Source organism: Mastomys coucha, unplaced genomic scaffold, assembly GCF_008632895.1.
Source record: "Mastomys coucha isolate ucsf_1 unplaced genomic scaffold, UCSF_Mcou_1 pScaffold14, whole genome shotgun sequence".
In the NCBI taxonomy this organism is placed as follows: Eukaryota; Metazoa; Chordata; class Mammalia; order Rodentia; family Muridae; genus Mastomys; species Mastomys coucha.
The window spans coordinates 120,921,106-120,939,504 of NW_022196896.1; the positions used below are offsets into that span (position 1 = coordinate 120,921,106).

At 38.1% G+C, this 18,399-nt stretch overlaps 1 long non-coding RNA gene and 1 other non-coding gene across 2 annotated transcripts; one reads left to right on the top strand and one right to left on the bottom strand.

The window, feature by feature from the left end:
• Window positions 1-3,256: 3,256 nt before the first annotated feature.
• Window positions 3,257-3,319, bottom strand: LOC116089568. Its single transcript, XR_004118359.1, has one exon. It is a non-coding gene; the product is annotated as a U7 small nuclear RNA (small nuclear RNA).
• Window positions 3,320-4,672: 1,353 nt separating this feature from the next.
• Window positions 4,673-15,309, top strand: LOC116088818. The gene is made up of 2 exons (XR_004118025.1): window positions 4,673-4,765; window positions 15,232-15,309. It is a non-coding gene; the product is annotated as an uncharacterized LOC116088818 (long non-coding RNA).
• Window positions 15,310-18,399: the final 3,090 nt, after the last annotated feature.

Consider the following 18,399-nt stretch of genomic DNA (forward strand, 5'->3'; position numbering starts at 1 on the left):
GAAACATCAAAGTGGGTTAAGTCCACTTCACTTGAAAAAATATTAATTCCTCTCCTTGAAGCTATTAATATTTCATTGTTTTGATATCATTAATACAACCAATATTTCTCAGGAAGAATTCAATGTCTCATCACATACTACTTTTAATTACAGTTTACGTCACTTTATATGTTAAATATGTTTCAGTGTCAGTAGCAAATGTTAGCTTTTGGCATCCCAGGAACCACATAACTATTGGTTAGCCCTTCTGGGGTAGTCACTCCCTTCTCGTGAGATTGAACCTTCCATACCTAATTACTTGACAGGAGTTTTTCCTAGAGAATCATTCCATCCCTAAGGTGTGATTCAGCGATGTGCCTTCAGATGCATCACCTGCTGAGCCGCGTTTTCCTCACTGAAATCCTCCATTGCAGATACATGTCTCAGATGCTCTGAGCTATATGGTTCAAATGGGTGATGACAGTCTGTGCTCATATATCCTAACCTTTCATCATGCTGTGGCTTTACGTGAAGGGACTAGATAGACAGAAGGCTGACCCTTGCTGTGTTCTCAGAAATGATCAAACGAGCTCTCCTAATAGAATCAGATCTCAAATACTCTAAGCCAATTGAACAGCATTTCAGCTAGCTGCAAGCTACCACATGTGGCACACTCCCAACTACCTCTGGACTTATGAAACACATCTTCAATCGGGAACTAGCTGTAAGAACAAGGTAGTGTATGAAAAGAAGCCTTTTATACACTGTCCCTTATTATGCTATAAAAACCCAGGCTTAAAATAGATTGAAGTACATTTATCTTTTAATTAAAATCACCAGGAGTTTGAAGTCAAATGTTCTTATCTTTTCTTCACATCTCCTGTGCAGAGTTGACCTTGCAATACCATCCTAGAGAGAACTACCACGGTTTTGTGGACTGACTTGGTTCACAAGCTACACTTGAAAGAGACACCGAAGCCAGCATGCCTCCTTTAAGGCTGCACTGTCTGGAGGTGTGCATGTTGGCTTTTCCAGAAGACAGAGGACAAAAAAGTTCAGAGGTGTTGTATAGGAAACAAAGGAGTGAGCTCTCAGGACCCTGTTAGGTGAGTGGCCTGACATGCTCATAGGTCCATCGGAGGCACTGATGTGGGGTCTGTGGCAGTCATACTCTTTTTTTGAGTACTCATTGAAAGCTGCAGATTGAGTGCATGTGTATACAACTGACATCAACATTGTTACTGCAGGAACACAGCCAGCAAAGTAGCAGAACCAAGAGAGACATGAGGCCACAGCAGGCACATGTTCTAGAGACTCTCCTTTGTTGTCCTAGCAGGATTGAGACACCGGAGCAGATCTGTCAGAATCTGAAAGTGATATATGTGATTCAAAACTTAATTTTCAGTTCACTTATGTATTTATTTTATTTCTTACAGAAACCAGTGGGAAAATGATAACCGCTTGTTTCCTTTCCTTTGCTTCTTCCCACATGTATCTCCAACTCCATAATAGAGATGAGAGCTGATGTCAGAATGGAGAAATGGGGTAGCAAGAAGTAAAAGCAGACGAAAAGGAAAACATAAGAGAAAGCTATATTCAGCTAGCATTTTATAAATATATGTAAAAATACACAGGGAAAATATAGTAATGAGAATTTAATGTCAAAATGATTGTAATTTTATGCCTAAATAGACTCAACATGATGAAAAAAAATATGTTCATCTTAATTAAAAACAGATAGAGGCATTTTAGTAGCTTTCTTTAAAACTGCAAAGATTCCGAAAATAATCCCTAAGAACAGTATTTAATGAAGAAGTGCAACCAGCAACTGACACGCTTTAAAGCAAAGATCTGGGGTATCCTTGAATTCTTCCCTTCCCACATTATAGTAAATAATAAAATTCTGTAATAATTTTATATCACAAGTCTCTCATACAGTATTTCCTATAACTGAGGCAAGGCGCATGGAAGACACATCATATTTGGAGGTTATCAATAGGACTCCACAGAGTGACGGAGACAAAGCTTGGCTTGCTGGTACAGCTAGCTGTGGGACGCTTGTGGGTTGCATGTCTTCCCTGATCTTCACTTCCCTAGGAGTGGCATAGCCAAGAACTTTTCCTGGTCTCTGCTACTGCCTCAAGCTGAGGGTGAGGCCTGGCTGTCTCTGCTAGGTTTTGTCACCGCTGTTGCTAAACCAGCTCAACTGAACTGGACTGCTGGTGGATCTGGTAGGTGTTTGCTAATGGATGGAGCTGCTGCTGCCTGCTGACCTGTGAACCGAACTGCTGATTTCCAGACAACACAGGCAGGAGCTGCTCCAAAGAACCTGTCTACACAGGCCCAGTTCCCCTATATCCTTTCTTTTCTACTACCTCTGGTGGGTGGTGGGCTACAAGGAAGGTTACAGCCATTTTAAGAACTATCATTAAAAATAGGATTTGAAAAAAAAATTAAACTTACAACTTTTCCCTTCCAACTTCATATGCTGTATTTTTTTTAAATAGTCAGATTTAAAAACATTTTTAATATATATTTTCAAAATGAAATATAATCCCATTATATCCTACTCTCTGTTTCTCCCCCTTGACATCTTCGCAGCACTTATGGCTCAGGGAACACTGCACAATTCTGGCAGGAAAAATTCTAAGAACTAGCTCATCAGAAAGTTTTCTGTTACATAGTTTCTCCTAGAACTGTCTGCATAGACAAGGGCAAACAATGGCAATTATAAATGGATGTGCTAACCAGGGGAAGGTAGATGGTTTCATGAGGTTGTACCTATAGAGGAAGAACTACAGGCAGTGGCTGCTGGGAGATTTTGGTTTGTGTGGGGAGGTGGGGGCTAATGGTGGTGGCCTTAGAAGAGGTGTAGTTTTCCCTAAACTAATCAAATCAGAGCAAGTAGATTTTCCTGAGGCCAACCTAATGTGAGGCATCAATTGGCAGGCTCAGGTGTTTCTTCACTCTCCCGGGTCTGTACCCACTAGCAAAGGTCTTTATCGACCTTATGCCACATATCAGAGCTCAATGACTCTTCTTCAGAGAGTCATGGACTTGCTTTTTGTATAAACTCAAAGAAATGTTGCAAATGATTGTGCATCTTGACAGCTTTCTTAATTACTTGTTTCAACACCTTAATATACCTTTCGCTGCCTTTTTAATTTGCTTGACCCATTTTTTGCTTACCAAATCTTCTTATACAAGGCAGGGGGATGGGATTGAGGCACCCTAAGTGAAATCCATCCTAGGTGAGAAAACCTGCTAGACAAAATTCTTGGGTTTTCTGAGCAAAGTCAGAAATCCTGCTAGAAGAATTCTAAAAGAGCTGTGGACACTCTCCAAGCAGTTCTCTCTGGGTAAATCTGTTGCAGACCAAAGACCCATACGAATCAGTTCAGTCCTATACCCCAGTTCCCCATTTTGATAATCCCAAGACTCAACTTATGACCTTAGCTCCTTGATTCTTAGAGTCAGCAAGTATGTTTTTTTAAGCATAGCAAATGAATTCAGAGATCTGCCTGCCTACATAGATACGAATAATAAACTTAGTGGGGATGTGGGGGCAATCTTGACCTGTGATCACAACTCCTCAAATCTCTTTATTTCTTTACTTTCTGATAAGCTGGCTTATAGTGCACCAGCCTCTGTTCTTTTAGGTCCATGGAGCCCCTCATATAACTTATATTGCATCCTTATATTTTGCATAGTAGAGAAATTATACATTCTGGAACTCATGTTTTCAGAGTTCTTTCTCACAGCCTTAAGGGCTGTCCTAAAGGTCAGAAGATTTACCATTTTTGCTGAGGACATGAGACACACCCTTGCCTACAGAGTTGTGCAGTTTCTAACTATTATGGAGTCATTAACCTTGGCAGGGAGAATATCTCCCGGAGGAGGAATATAAAGTAAAAATGTACATTATTATACAAATAAGCCTTATGCCTATCAATCATCAGCACTCCTGGAGGCCCACGTCCTGCTAGCTCTGTTCCAAGGGCAGTAATTTTGTGTCTCTGTCTCTTCCACATGACCATACAGAACGGCAGCTGAAGTTGAACAGCACCTTCTCTTTGGTTTGTTGGGTGAGATCTCTTTTACGGATAAATAGAACTTTGTTTTCCCAGAAAAGCTATGTAGCATTTTGTTCATTTGTGTTTTTTTTCTGTTTTTGTAGCTGTAGTTTTGTTTTGTCTATTATTTTAATTTTTGTGAGATAGAGTCTCACATAGTGTAAGGTGATCTCAATTTTATTTTGTAGTAGAGGTGGGGCTTATCAAATTTGTCAGTATATAATATTATGTAGTCATTTAAGGACCCCTTTACCTCAAAATATCTGCGATAATGTCTACACTGTCATTTACAATTAGAAATATTTATACTATGTCAATCTTCTTAATTTTACACTGCCAAAATTGTTGATTTTCTTAATTTTCAAACTGTACTCTATTGATTTAAAAATAACTTGTCATTTTAAATTGATTTATGTATGTTCTCATCTGCTTATTTCCTTCCTTCTGTTAACTGTCAGTTTAAGTTCTTCCCCTGACCCTCCCAGGTTTGTGAGGCAGACAATTAAGATACCATTATTCAGTGTAGACTCTGAGCAGCATACCTCAAAAGCCAGTGGGTCACAAAAGCCATCAAAGGGACAGCAGTTCCCTCCTTCACTCCCCAGCCTACAGCCAACACAGTAAAATGTACCACAGGAGCTGCCCAAAATGTCAGCTCCTGTGGAAATGGCAGATTCATAACATCTCCTTAGCCTGCTGCCCTCACAGGAGCTGTGAGTTTTCACTTAATAGAGTTGTTTATAAAGACATATTAGTCAATTGCTTTCGGACTGTTTTACATAGCTTTTATTCTTCCTTTATTTGTCTTCATAGTTACTTTACTTCCTGTAGTGCTGTTTTATTCATTGCTCTTTATAAGTATCAACTGTCATCATTTACTTTACAGAAATCATGAATTTCATTTGAAAAATTTCAAAACTTTTGAGACTTAAATTATAACAACTTGACTTGGTTGTTTATAAATGTTCAAGTCTTTTGGACTCCCCATATCATATTATATATTTTTAATAATTTATTATAGCTATGATGATTTTTACTTTTTGACATTTTGCCATCATATTGGGTAAACATACATCTTCACAACTATTGTGTGCCATATATAGAGATTGAAGTACAGAACATAGGTGAATGAATAATAGGGTATCCTGGGTTTGAGGGCATGCTCAGTAATAAATATCATATTCCCAAGTGCTTTCATCCATTCATTTTGTTTCTTTTTGCAGAATTTCCTTAAGCATTGTCTATAAGATGAATTTAGTAGTAATACATTCTGTCTTTCAAAGATGTCAGGCTAAGTTAAATTTGGTAATGTCATGAGCAGGTATTTTTAGTGAAAAAAAGTTTGTTTTTTTTTGAAAAACACGGAAATATTATGCAATTTTTTTTTTTTAATCCCAGGTGTGGAATAAGGGACTGCTTCAGATTGTCCACAGCAGCTGACTATGACTTGCTTTGTGTTCTACCAGGGGTGTGGTTTTGTCACGGGAAGGTAGTTCCTAAGATTGTATGATTTTTGAAATTCTATGTACTTCGCAGAGGATATATAAGTGCGAGGGCCCTGAGAGGCATGGTGGGTTGTTGGTTGTCAGTTGGATGCTCTTGGTTGTTCTTTGTTAAGTAGTTGTGTGCAAAAAATGTTATGAAATTTGATATCCTGATGATGAAGATCAATCTTGCCCCAGGGAACTAGATAGCACCAATCCTATAATGTTGGCCCCTTTTACCTCTGTCCTTTTTCTCTCGTATCTCAAAAACATGTTCAACAGTACTTGTACATCTGCAGAATATTATTATTCAGATCAAATTGAATTCACCTTTGTACCTAAAAACGCATCACTTGTACATCTTATATGTGTAGCATTAGGAAAAAAGAGAAAATAGAGATGAATACATGTTATTTTGACTTATTTGTATAACGATAATCTAAAACTTTGCAAAAACCAGAAAGCTTGTGGCAGATTGCTATTTCTTTAAAGAGTTTTTTATGATAAGCCAAACCAACTTTTTGGCACCATAAGAATGTTGAGAATATTGGTTACAGAGGAAACATTTCATAATCCTGCATAAAAGCATCAACATGTGGATGAATAATTCAATTATTCCTAAAAATTACTTTATGGCTTTGATCATGCAAGAAATTTATGAAATGAGAAGAATGAGTTTTAACTGAAAATTTTACAAACTTCTTAAGTGAACATTCAATGTTGCAGTAAATTCCGATGAATAAAATTAACAAATTCTAGTCATGCATAGAGGGTTTTCTGAGTTAGATGTATGGTGTCTAATTACCATTTCAGCGAATTTGTCCATAACCAAAATTAAGGGCTTGAATATTATGGTAATCATGAATCTTTTTTATTTGTTTTTCCCTCAGAAACTTTATATTTTGGTGCTTATGATGTGCAATAGATAACTCAAATTCAGTGGGTAGTTTAATGAAAAAACCAGAGCTCTTCCTCCTCTAGTGGAACTAGACATGAGTAAACCATTATTCATGCAGTTATAGTACTGGGTGTTAAAGGAGAGTGAGATAAAATGAAAGTGTGGTGGTCTAACTTCAGTGTAGTACAGATGGTAAGGTGTACTGATACAGATGAAACAGATGTGAGCTGTGGAAACCTTCATGAGTGATGCTAAAGAAGGGAGTAGAAATCCAAAGGCCCTATGACAGAACCATGACTGATGAGTCAGAACTTCTTAGAAGCCATGGTGTTACAGCATAATGAAAGAAAGCAAGCATATGAGTGGCTCAGAGTGCCACAGAATTTGCTTGGTTTTGTTTAGGATGGATGCTGTGTTTAAGTGACTTGAGAAATAGACCAATCCATGAACCTATAGATTTCACATAATGTCAACGTAGCTCATTGGAGAGATTTACCTTTCAAAGCGAGGGCACATCCTGGAACTTCAGCTAACTTCTTGAGCAGTGAAGAAGAATCTAGCTGGATTTTGTCACTATGCTCTCTATATTGTCAATATACAAGCAGCAGATAAGAAGACAATGGAGTAGAAGCTCTGTTGTTGAGGTGTAAATTATTCTGAAACGCCTAGATGTGGTTTTTCATTCTGAAAAATGTCTCACTCGGCTGATGTGTGCAGAAGGCTGATAAGAAACACAGTTGACATCAGAGTGTGAAGCCCTGTGCCATGTCAGCAGGCCTTTATCTCAGAGTCATGTCTCTAGATGATCACCTGGCATATTCATTACTTTTCAGGAAAATCTGCAGACCAAGGGATAAAACAGACCATTGAGAGTAAGAATTCGGAACAAGTAGCTAAGTCCTTTCTGCTCACTAAGTTCCAGGAATGTGGATTTTAAGACCACTCCACATGTCCCATTGCTGCCAAAAGCAGAATTTTGCTTCAAATGAAGTCCACAATAGTGATTTCAAATGCAATGATATGTTCCAAGTCTTATGCAGGCTGTTATAATTCCACATGCATACAAACACATGCACGAATGTACAGTAAAAATTAAACTAGTTTAATGTAAAATGCAATGTGAAATATTGTGTTTCTTTCAAAGCCACTTGAATATCATTTGTCCCATTATTCAGAACAATTATTTATGGTATTTAATAATTGAGGCCTTAAATGAGTAAACAAATTATAAAGACCATTTCAATTATTTTACTACAGAGTAGTATTTCCAGCTTTGAAAGAAATGTGAGACAAAATAATATTTACTGATAACTGCTCCAGAAATTTTGCAATCGGTCTTGTTAGAGCTGACTTGATTTCCTGTCTCAAGATCCAAGATTTCCTGGTTATATTTGCAGATAATCTAGTTATTTGTATAACATTGATTAAATGTTGGTTGTGAAAGCTGGTACTATTGAGAGATACACTGAATGAAACAGTCAGCTCATCTGGCTTGGAAATATAGATTGGGGTAGATACAGTTTGACCAATACTACTTCGTGAGTAATATTTACACATTTTCACGTTGTTATGAAATGTTAAATAGGCACCATATAATTCAAACTTCAAATATTCACTGTCATTCAAGAGCTTCTATCATTTTTTGATAAGTAAGTAGTGCTCTCATTTCAGAGATGAATAATTGCTAAAATATGTGTGTTTTGGAGTTGATGAGTAAAAAAAAATTAATATTTCACTTGCCTAAAAGTATCAAGCATTCACTTTATTGTACATGATTTTATAGCTATCATTTTAGTCACAAAATATTTGAACTTATAAAATGCAGTTTATATCTCTAAACTATCCACAGAGTTATAAAGCCGATAGAAAAATCACTGATAAAAGTCAAGTTTGGGCAGCATGATGGGAGAGGAAAAATTCTGATACTGGAATTAAGGCACAATTGACATTATTTGTTGTTCAGATAATGTGCTGTGAGTAGGTATCTGGAAGTGTGTTTTAACTTAAAGAGATTAACCAAAAGCAACAGAAAAACTGTACCACACTCAAGATCTTAAAATAGTGAATTAGGGCCAGGTGTGATAAAGTTTGGGGCCCGTTATCATGGAGTAACGAGAAAATATCAGAAGCAAGAAGTTCCGTTGCCCCTTCCTCCTGAGGCAGAACATAAAACTATAAGGCCATATGTTCTAGTCTCTCAGGGAATAGGCCATGAGATCCTCATTCAGAAGGTACTTCTTCTATTACCAAGAGGAAGAAACATCTTATCTTTAAAAATTTATGACAAAAATTATCTGAAAAAAAATAAAAGACTGGTCTAGCCTAAGTTTCTCCTGGGCTCTTCATGCTTACTTGTCAAGGCTATCCCATGATTGAACACTGGTTACCAAATATATACATGAAATTAGTTTTTCTCTATTTCTCTGAGTCATCATGTCTTATTTTCTCTAAGTCATCATCTATGTTATATGCCACATATATGAAACTTACTTGCGCATTTTCCCTTGTTAATCTGTATTTTGTTGCAAGGTTCTCAGTTATATACTCATAGGCCACAAAAAGTAGTTATTACCTCATAGCCCATAAAGTTTAAGCACCAAGAAACACAAAGAGACCAAAAGAAGTTTCTGAAAAGTGATGGGCATAGAGTATCATAAAACTACATTTAGATCTATAATAGCTATCATTTAATACAGTCAGGGTTCTTGTCACCTGCATGTATTTTCTCCTTAAGATAGCCTGTTTCCTTTGGAGCAAATAGATTTAAATGCTTGCAGTGAGGAAAAATGCTTACCTAGAGAACCAACCTATAATTAACAGAACTTTTTATTTGAGATATGCAGGTGTTCATAGGGAGCGCATTTTGACACACGCAGAGAGACTGGTGTTGCATCTGAGAAACCATTAAGAGGATGTCACCAGAGAAGAACTTTTTTTTCAGTCTGAGCATTTCAACAGAAATATACTTTGAAAATGTTTGTTCATGGACTAGAATACCAAATAAAAATTCAAAAATATAAGTATTTGTAAGAATAGCACCCACAAGCAAAATGATTAGAGGAATATCCAACAGCATATGATGAGTCATGAAACAACTTTTAATCTTGCTAAAAATCATGCAGCATAAGCCACATGTAATTGAAAAAATATAAACATGTTATAAATTCACAAGTAAAATGAAGGGCTCTAAATTCTAGAGTGTTTTAGTTACATGGCAATATTGCTTCATTCTGTGGAATTTGGGCATCTAACTTTTTATATTTTCATATCTAGTCAATGAACTTTCTTCTCTGGCTGCCTGAAGCAATCTCATTTTTGTCATTATGAACTGTTTGATAGAACTATAATCCCAAATCAATCCTTATTTCTATAGGTAGCCTTTTCTGGGCTGTTTTTACCATAAGCAGATAGGCAATTAACACAACAGGAAAGAATTTTTTTAAAAAAACAGATTTTGTAGCAAATGCATGAGAAAGACGAATTCACGTCAGACCTGTGGCTTTCCCCCTATCCCTTACTTATACATGTTCTGGTTATGTACCTTGAAAGTTCCCACAAATGAACACAGAAGGCATATGCAGTCCTGAAAATGTGCTGCAATCAACTAACATGAATGTACTCCAGAAAAATTCAGAAACATTTGGGAAGATATTTCCTTATGTATTGATACCGATTTTTTTCCCTTCAGTGATTTGATGAAGCGATCTCCTTGTTAGAAAGTTTTGCTTTTATAAGCGATTGTTCTACCATGCTCTTTGGGCTAGGAACGAATTAGCCTGATCCACATGTTTCCTTGCCTTCTGAGTAAAGAAATAGAAGATGTGAACTGTGTGAGTACACTAATGTTTGTCACGGGTGAGCTAGCAGTACATTTTAATTAATTTTCTAAATCCACCATTTACTTTACTTAACCGTGACCTTTGAGATCCTCATAACTATTTCCTCTGTACTTGTCAACGCGTACCATCTAAATCCAGCCAGCTATCCATGGGGGATGATGGTGCTACCTTCTTGCTTTTGACATTGGAAGGTAATTACAGCAGTTCTGCCTCCACTTTTTATCTCCAAACCCTATCATATAACTCCCCTATTCTTTTTCAAATCCATGGTGTTGAGATTATAGCTGAGTGATTGAGCATTTGACTGCAAATTGGTGACCTTTCTTTTTTCATTGATTCTTGTTACACACACACACACACACACACACACACACACATACACACACACACACACAGTTCATTTTATTTATTAGTACTTGTATGTATATTTTCAGAGCTGTCTATTTGCCACAGAGAGCAAATTGGTGTGCTGTCCCCTGAGGATGACTACTTCTCCCACTCTTGAATTTCCTTAGTGGCCCATGTCTCTTTGTGGAGAATTGAAGCTTTGAGGGCTTTCTTCAATCTACGTCAGTATGATTCATGTTGTTTTCTTTGTTCAACTCAGGCTAGGCATTCATATTGTTGAGACTTTATGGGAGTACTTTCTGGTAGTAACAGGAGATAGTATCTCAAAGAAAACACCCCAATTCTTAGGCTCTTCCAATATTTCTACCCCATCTTGAAGAATTATCCTCAAGCCTTAGGTACAAGATGTGTTTTGTAGATATATCTATTAGAATTGGGGTCCACAGCTCTGCATTTTGATTGGCTGTGATTTTTTTTTTTTTGATGGTCCCCATCTGGTGCAATGAGAAGTTTTCCTGATGAGGGACAAGGACTACACTTATCTCTGGGTATCAGTATAAATATTTAGAATGTAATGAGGGATTTATAAAGTGACAGTAGTAGGTTCCCCTACATGATCTATTAACTTCACTATTCTGAATAGTTTGCTAGGGTTTCAGTTCCAGGAATAGTTACCTTCCTTTTGTGTAGGTCTTCTATTCAATTAGAGTGCCATTGGTTACCACTAAGGAATACATGCAGCACTATACTCTTAGAACTAATGTACCCTGCTGTTTGTTGTGATGATTGATAGGCTTCATACCTCTGTAGGACCGTTGGTTGCTTCCTCTTTTTTGGAACTTCGCATTGTGTCTTCTGGTAGCATGAAAGATAGTCTTCAGGAAGGAAGAATTTATGTTTGTTCTATATCAGTCACCTCTTGTTCCTGTGCCTGAAGTCCATGGTGCCTTTAGCAATAGAACCTTACCTCCCCTATCACTCAGGATGGTAACTAAGGGCAATAACAATGGTTGGATATCTTAGTAGTCGCTTGAACAGTTTTGACAAAATAACTCTAAAGATGGCTTCCCATGTTTTTTGGATCTTGGTAGATGGTTTGTCTCCTGGAGAGGTACTGTTAACCTGGATGAGAAATTTTCATTTCAATTTATATATATATATATATATATATATATATATATATATATATAATTTTTATATATAATTTTTATATATAAAAATTTATATATATATATAAATTGAATATATAAGCATATATATATATACTTAAAAGGATGAAAATCCTACCTATACACACATACTTATATATGTGTGTATGTGTGTATATATATATATGCTGTATATATATATATATATATATATATATATATATATATATATATGCTGTTGGCCATCACTCAGACATTTATACTCTTTAAATTCTTTCTCTTTAATATCATTGAGCTGTTTCTTTGTGTTCTCTTTAAACTCCTTAATTTCTTTTCGGAAGTTTATGATTGTTCTTTTAAATTGCCTGTCTCAGAATGTTGTTTAGTTCATTCCCACTGGCAGATATTTCATTAGCATGTTTTGGGGAGGAGATAATAGCTTGATGGTTAATATTATTTGTATTTTCATCAGGAAATGTTGGCATGAGGGCTTCTTTTGTTAGTACTAAGTCTGATATGGGTTGAGCAGGTTGGGACAGGAGATAGGGTATGTAGAGAAGTTGAGACTTGAGGTTGTGAATGACATAAAGAGATGAAACCAGTTGGATAGAAGAGACTGTGGTGCTATTCAGGATGTATGTCCTTGTCCAAGCCTGGAGAGTGGGAGTAGATCTGGCTTTGTGGTGAGTTTGTGTGTGTCAGAAGGCTGCCTTCTGGGTACAGACTGTATACATCCTGGTAGAAGCCTAGAGGTTGATTCTAGGCAGACAAGGGTGGCCAGACTAGGTCTAGGCACTGGATAAGAGACTGAGCTTAGATTTGGCTCATTGAGGAAGGAGGTGAGTGGACAGGGTCTTAGGCAGACTTACCTGGCTTGACCTTGAAGGATAGATAGGATTTGGGTGGATGGAGAGGTTGGATATTGGGTGGTAGGGTGCTATGCACACTCTTCTACTCCAGTCACATCCAAAATATTGGGGGTAAAATCCTGATTAAGGATAAGAGGCAATAAGAATCCAAAAGGAGTTCTGTGCCTCCTGGATATTCAGACAGTCACTGGTATCTCCTAACTCAGACGTGTTCCAGATTAGTCTTTCCAATCGTCAACACGGCCTCATGTTTAGGCATAAAGGTGCTCCAAGAAATGACTCGTAAATGGCTAAGATTGGACATTGTTTCCCTGGTCAACACAATGTTTCTAACCTATCCTAGTTTAACACCAAGCTGTCCATAACTTGCAATTTCTCTCAAAGTATCTGCCTTGCCACAGCTAGCAACAGAGGTCAAGCACATTCCTTAGAGCAATAGATAGCTCACAATAGTTAAAAATGTTTTACATACTAGAAAGTAATGAAGGGCTTCCACCCAGACATTAGCTAGAAGTGTTAGATTAAAACCTCCTAGTCATTGCCTCCAGCAAGAACCAGAGAGTTAGTATAGGAATACTAAATTAGCCCCAGCAGGGAGGGGCACCATTGCTCTTCCGCCTGCTTCACAACTAGATACGTGATCTTGGTCAGTAAGATCACTGACCTTAATGTGTCACCTGCCTACGTGACTCTTGTCATCTGCCCTGCTTGTTGTATGCTACTTAAGCCTGCTTTTCACTTCGTATACTAGGACTGGGACTCGCGGAAGGACTCGCAGAGGGACTCGCGCTGCACTTGCTTTGGCGCTCAGACTAAGACTAGAACTTAGATGGGCTAGGACTCAGATTCATGCAATCTGCATTCCCCCTGGGGCCCAGAGCACTTGGGCCCGGGGGATGCAGCACCAGTTCTAGAGGAGATAGCTGCTGCTTTAGACCCAGTGTGTTTTAGATAGCCTCAGATGTACCTTAACTGCTGAGCTGCCAGATTTACCATCTCTCTTTTGCAATGACTGTAAAAGTCTGATGCCATTTTTAAGAAATACCTTCAGATACTGTACTTCATGTGTCGTCTCTGCCATCATTTCTTCGCCTATGTCTTGTCAACCTGACTAGGACCCCCGTTTCTCCTTCGGGTTGAGGGAGGCCCAGATCGGCTGGCCTGTGGCAGTAGGGGTTTGTTGATCTGGCAGGAGGAATTCTGGGGGAAGCCTAGAAGTCCCTTGCGGGACAGGAAAGGGTGACCAAACTAGGCAAAGGGACCCGTGCTAGGCCTAGTGAGTTGAGTTCTAGTGTGGACAGCAGGGTCAGGCAGAAGCATCAGACTAGACCTTGGAGAATTAGTACAGAACTAGGCCTCATGATGGATTTGGATAGGCCATCAGAGGGGCCTGTGGATGAGATCTTTTAACTCAATTCCTGTTTCTATCTAGAGATATTTGTGCTCTACTTATGAAGAGCAATGAAATAGATCATCTTTCCTGCAAAAAACATTTTATTTTATTTTTATTAGATGTTTTCTTTATTTACAATATCTTTTTTCCCAGGTTCCCCTCCAAAAGAAAAAAGAAAAAGAAAAAAAAACAACTAAAACTATTCCCTCCCCACTCCCCCTGCTCACCACCCCACCCTCTCCCAGTTCCTGGCCCTGGCATTCCCTATTTCTCATCTTTCTTCATCACCTACCAACATCTAGATTCTCTTGAAATAGACACTACAATAGAGGTGTTAGTTTTATTAGACAATGATACCAGTGAACTGTAAAAGGAATTGGAATGAGTAAAAAGAAAGAAATACCACACACTAATGGAGTTCTCAGTAATCGCATACAAATATATAGCTGTCTCCGGAGCGGCTCTGACAGTACCCGACTAATACAGAAGTAGAGGCTCACAGCCATCCATTGGACTGAGTACAGGTTCCCCAATGAAGGAGCTAGGGAAAGGACCCAAGGAGCTGAAGGGTTTGCAGCCCCTTAGCACGAACAACTATATGAACTAACTAGTACTCTCAGAGCTCCCAGGGACTAAAACTCCAACCAGAGAGTACACATGGGGAGATTTATGGCTCCAGCAGTATGTGTATAGCAGAGGATGGCCAAGTCAGACATCACTGGGAGGAGAGACCCTTGGCCCTGTGAAGACTCTATGCTGCAGTGTAGGGGAATGCCAGGGCCAGGAAGTGGGAGAGGGTGGGTGGTGAGCAAGGGGAGGGGGAGGAAACAGGGGATTGTTTTATTTATTTATTTATTTTTAATTTTTTTTCTTATTTTATTTTCTTTTTCTTTTTTCTTTTGGAGGGGAACCTGGGAAAGGAGATATTGTAAATAAAGAAAACATCTAATTTAATATATATATATATATATATATATATATATATAAGAGCTCAAAACATGTGGAATGTATTTTAATTATCTTATATTGATTCTGATGTCATTATTATAAATCCATAGGTCTTGATATTTAATAAGGTGAGGCAAACTGTATATCACTGACAACAGTACCTATCCTCTACCATGACAATTAAGTGGTTCTAACTTTCTCTTAAGTTTCATACTCATATCTCCACGTGCCATCTTAATTTCGTTCTTCCAGGTGCTCAGTACAAAGCTGAAGCATCGTCCTCGACTCCTATGCCTCTCAGAAATTACATAAGAATTTCTATAAATTTGATTCGGAAGTTCTATGACCCTGCCTCTGTTGTCCAACCACATCTCTCCTCAAATGTCAACAGCACTGACTTCTACGCCAACATTACCTCTTGACTAAGTGAGTACAATGGTTTTCAAGAGGTCTTGTTGATTTCAAATTTCTGCAATAGTGTCTGGTGTCAACATTTGTATCTTGGTTGTCGATTCGGCACATGTGGAAAGAGGACGCTTCGGTTGAAGAATCGCCTCCGTCATCGCCTCCGTCATACAGGCCTGTAGGCATGTGCGCATTATATTTTTTATTTACTTGCATTTGAAATGGGAGACCCCAGTCGTCTCTTGGCAGTACCATTTATTGGCGAGTGAACCTGCGCTGTACAGGAAAGGCAGATGAATATAACTCAAGGAATATACAAGCCAGTAGTCCGTGTATTTCTATCTCTTCTGCTTTCATATAATGCTTGAGGTCCTCCCTTGACTTTTCCTTGACGATGAATTGTTACTTGAAAGTATATGATGACGGAAGCATTTTCATTTCAAAATTTCTTAATTTATAGTGTTTTATCACTGCAACTGGGCACAATCTAAAACAATATTGAGGCCAATCTCATTAATATGCATATATTATGATTTTATATTAGTTAATGCGTTTTTTTGCTTAACAAGAAAGGAAGGAAGGAAGGAAGAAGGAAGAAAAGAAGAAAGGAAGGAAGGGTGGGAGAGAGAGAGAGAGAGAGAGAGAGAGAGAGAGAGAGAGAGAGAGAGAGAGAGAGAGAGAAGAAACAAGTAGGTTTCCTGTAGCACGAACGGCCGGCGAGCCGCCTCTATGTAAATGCTGGCGGCCTTGGATCTGCAGAAGCTGCTCCTGCAGGAGGACATAATTGAGGACTCCCTGAAAGACCAAGGATTGTTGGTGCAAATAATGCCAGCCAATCAGGAATTGTTTTTTAAAATAGATACATTTTTGGGACCAATGGGAGCACGGGTGGAGGGTATTAAAGGATCTTGCTGCAGCGCTCAGATGAGCTTGCTGCAGCATTTCTCACCTGCTCCTGGAGTCTGTGTCATTGACTCTGTGCCAACTACCCCCAACCCCCAAGGGGAGGTAGGGTCGGGCCAAGAGCTGTCCAGGATGCAAGCAACAGTTTCCCACTGTAACCTAATTGTTTTCATGACTGATGGTTAATACCAGCCTTCTCCCTATCTTTCCATCCAATTGCCACTTCCTTACTTCATCTCTCATCATTGTTGATATTTTTCATTCTGCTCTTACTGCTGCACCCTGTTGGCCTCCTACTGACTCGTTCTTTTCCGAGCATTCCATCGTTCACTGTACTTTCTCTCTCTCTCTGAAGTTATCTGACTGTCAGCTACTCACATTATTGCTGGGTCTACTAAGGTCAAGTAGAAATTTTTTCACTGATAATTTTATTTTCCTAATAATATTCCTCTTTTAATAAGACAAAAATTTCTTTGATCTTATTAAACTTACTTTGATCTTAATAATAACGACACTTATTTTATTCGTGGACTTTTCAGTGGGACCATGGGCACGTTTTGTAGACTGGCAGGGTTAGAACTATTGATAGATCTAACTAACACTGTGGGTTCGCTCTTTACTATAATTGTTGGTTGGGCAAAGTGCCAATGGCTGTAACCTATGCCAGGCCGCCCAGGATGACAACAAGATAGGTTGAACAACTTTAGAGGCATGTTGAAATGAGAGACATGGGATTATATTAGACCAAGTCATATTGGAGGAGACAATAATCTAACCTTATGAGAATTCATAATTCTGAGTATCAATTTTATACGTGGATAAAATGCAACTGCTAGGCTCACTACGTAGGTTGAGTGCACTTACAAATCTACAGGTCATTAGAAAAGGGTCCTATATTTCATTTTTTTCTCTGAGACAAATGGACAGTTTCTTAAAAACTAAGAAGAGGCAAGGGGTACATTAGTGTTGCTGAGAGATACATTTCTTTCACTATGTACTTCCTCAGCAAAAAGTGTGAGAGCCTAATTAATAGAATAGCATGAAATCTTAACGACTCAGCAGAATGACAGGCCATGGTCAAAACACTATGCGTGTTTACAAGGATGTGCTTTTCAGTTTAAGTAAGCATTAAATGAACAGCTCCATATCTGGTTTCAATCCTTACAAACATGGCATAATAGCACTATTAACTAGCTTCTCGTTACTTTAAATATTAAATAATTCTTCTTTTTTTTGAAATTTGTTTCTACTCTCCATGATTCAAACTCCATTAAATTAGATGCCCTGATTTCTTCCAGGGTACACAATAAATATCTCTCTGAAGTTAAAGCTAATACTGCAGCTTCATTAAACTGGGATTTCTCTCGACACTGTGTCAATAGTCAAGGAAGCAGAGTTCTCATTCTGGCAGAGGTGGCTGACACTGATGTTCACAAAGCAAGGAGCTGGTTTATGTGTACAGTGCATAGAAAGAAGAATAAGTCTGAAACTCAGAGGATTCATTTCATATCTCTTGGTGATTAATTTCTGGGATAAATATTAATCCACAACTATGCCTGTCAAAGTCTAGCAAATAACATCCTGGTAAATGCTCAGACTCTTGAAGAACTCAGAGGTCTAATATAAGAATATGAATAGTGACAGATGAGGTAATCTACAAGTGATGGAATTCTGATTTTCGACTGACCATCTTTAGTCTTCTGTAATTTGGCAGGCTTGTACCAAATCATAAAACTGGTCATTGGATTAGACTTGGTAGAAAGAACAATCCTAATTCAAAAAAATACCTTGGATTTACCATCCAAGCTCCCAAACAATGTTTCCTTTCCCCTGAAACATCTGGGGTTCAGAAACTGTGGTAACAAACATAAAAAAATAAAAAAATAAAACCCTAGAAGATATTTCTTAAAATGTGTATTTGCAGACTAACAAGTGAAATATTTAGGGATTTATTTATTTATTTATTTTAAAGAATAACCAGGGAAGGGCGGTATCTGATGAACAATTTGTTAATTGTTTTATTCCTTGAATCAAGATCTTACCACATAGCCCCCTCAATTATTCAAGAAAAATTGAATACCAGCATATAGAATCAGTCAATTTACAACATGT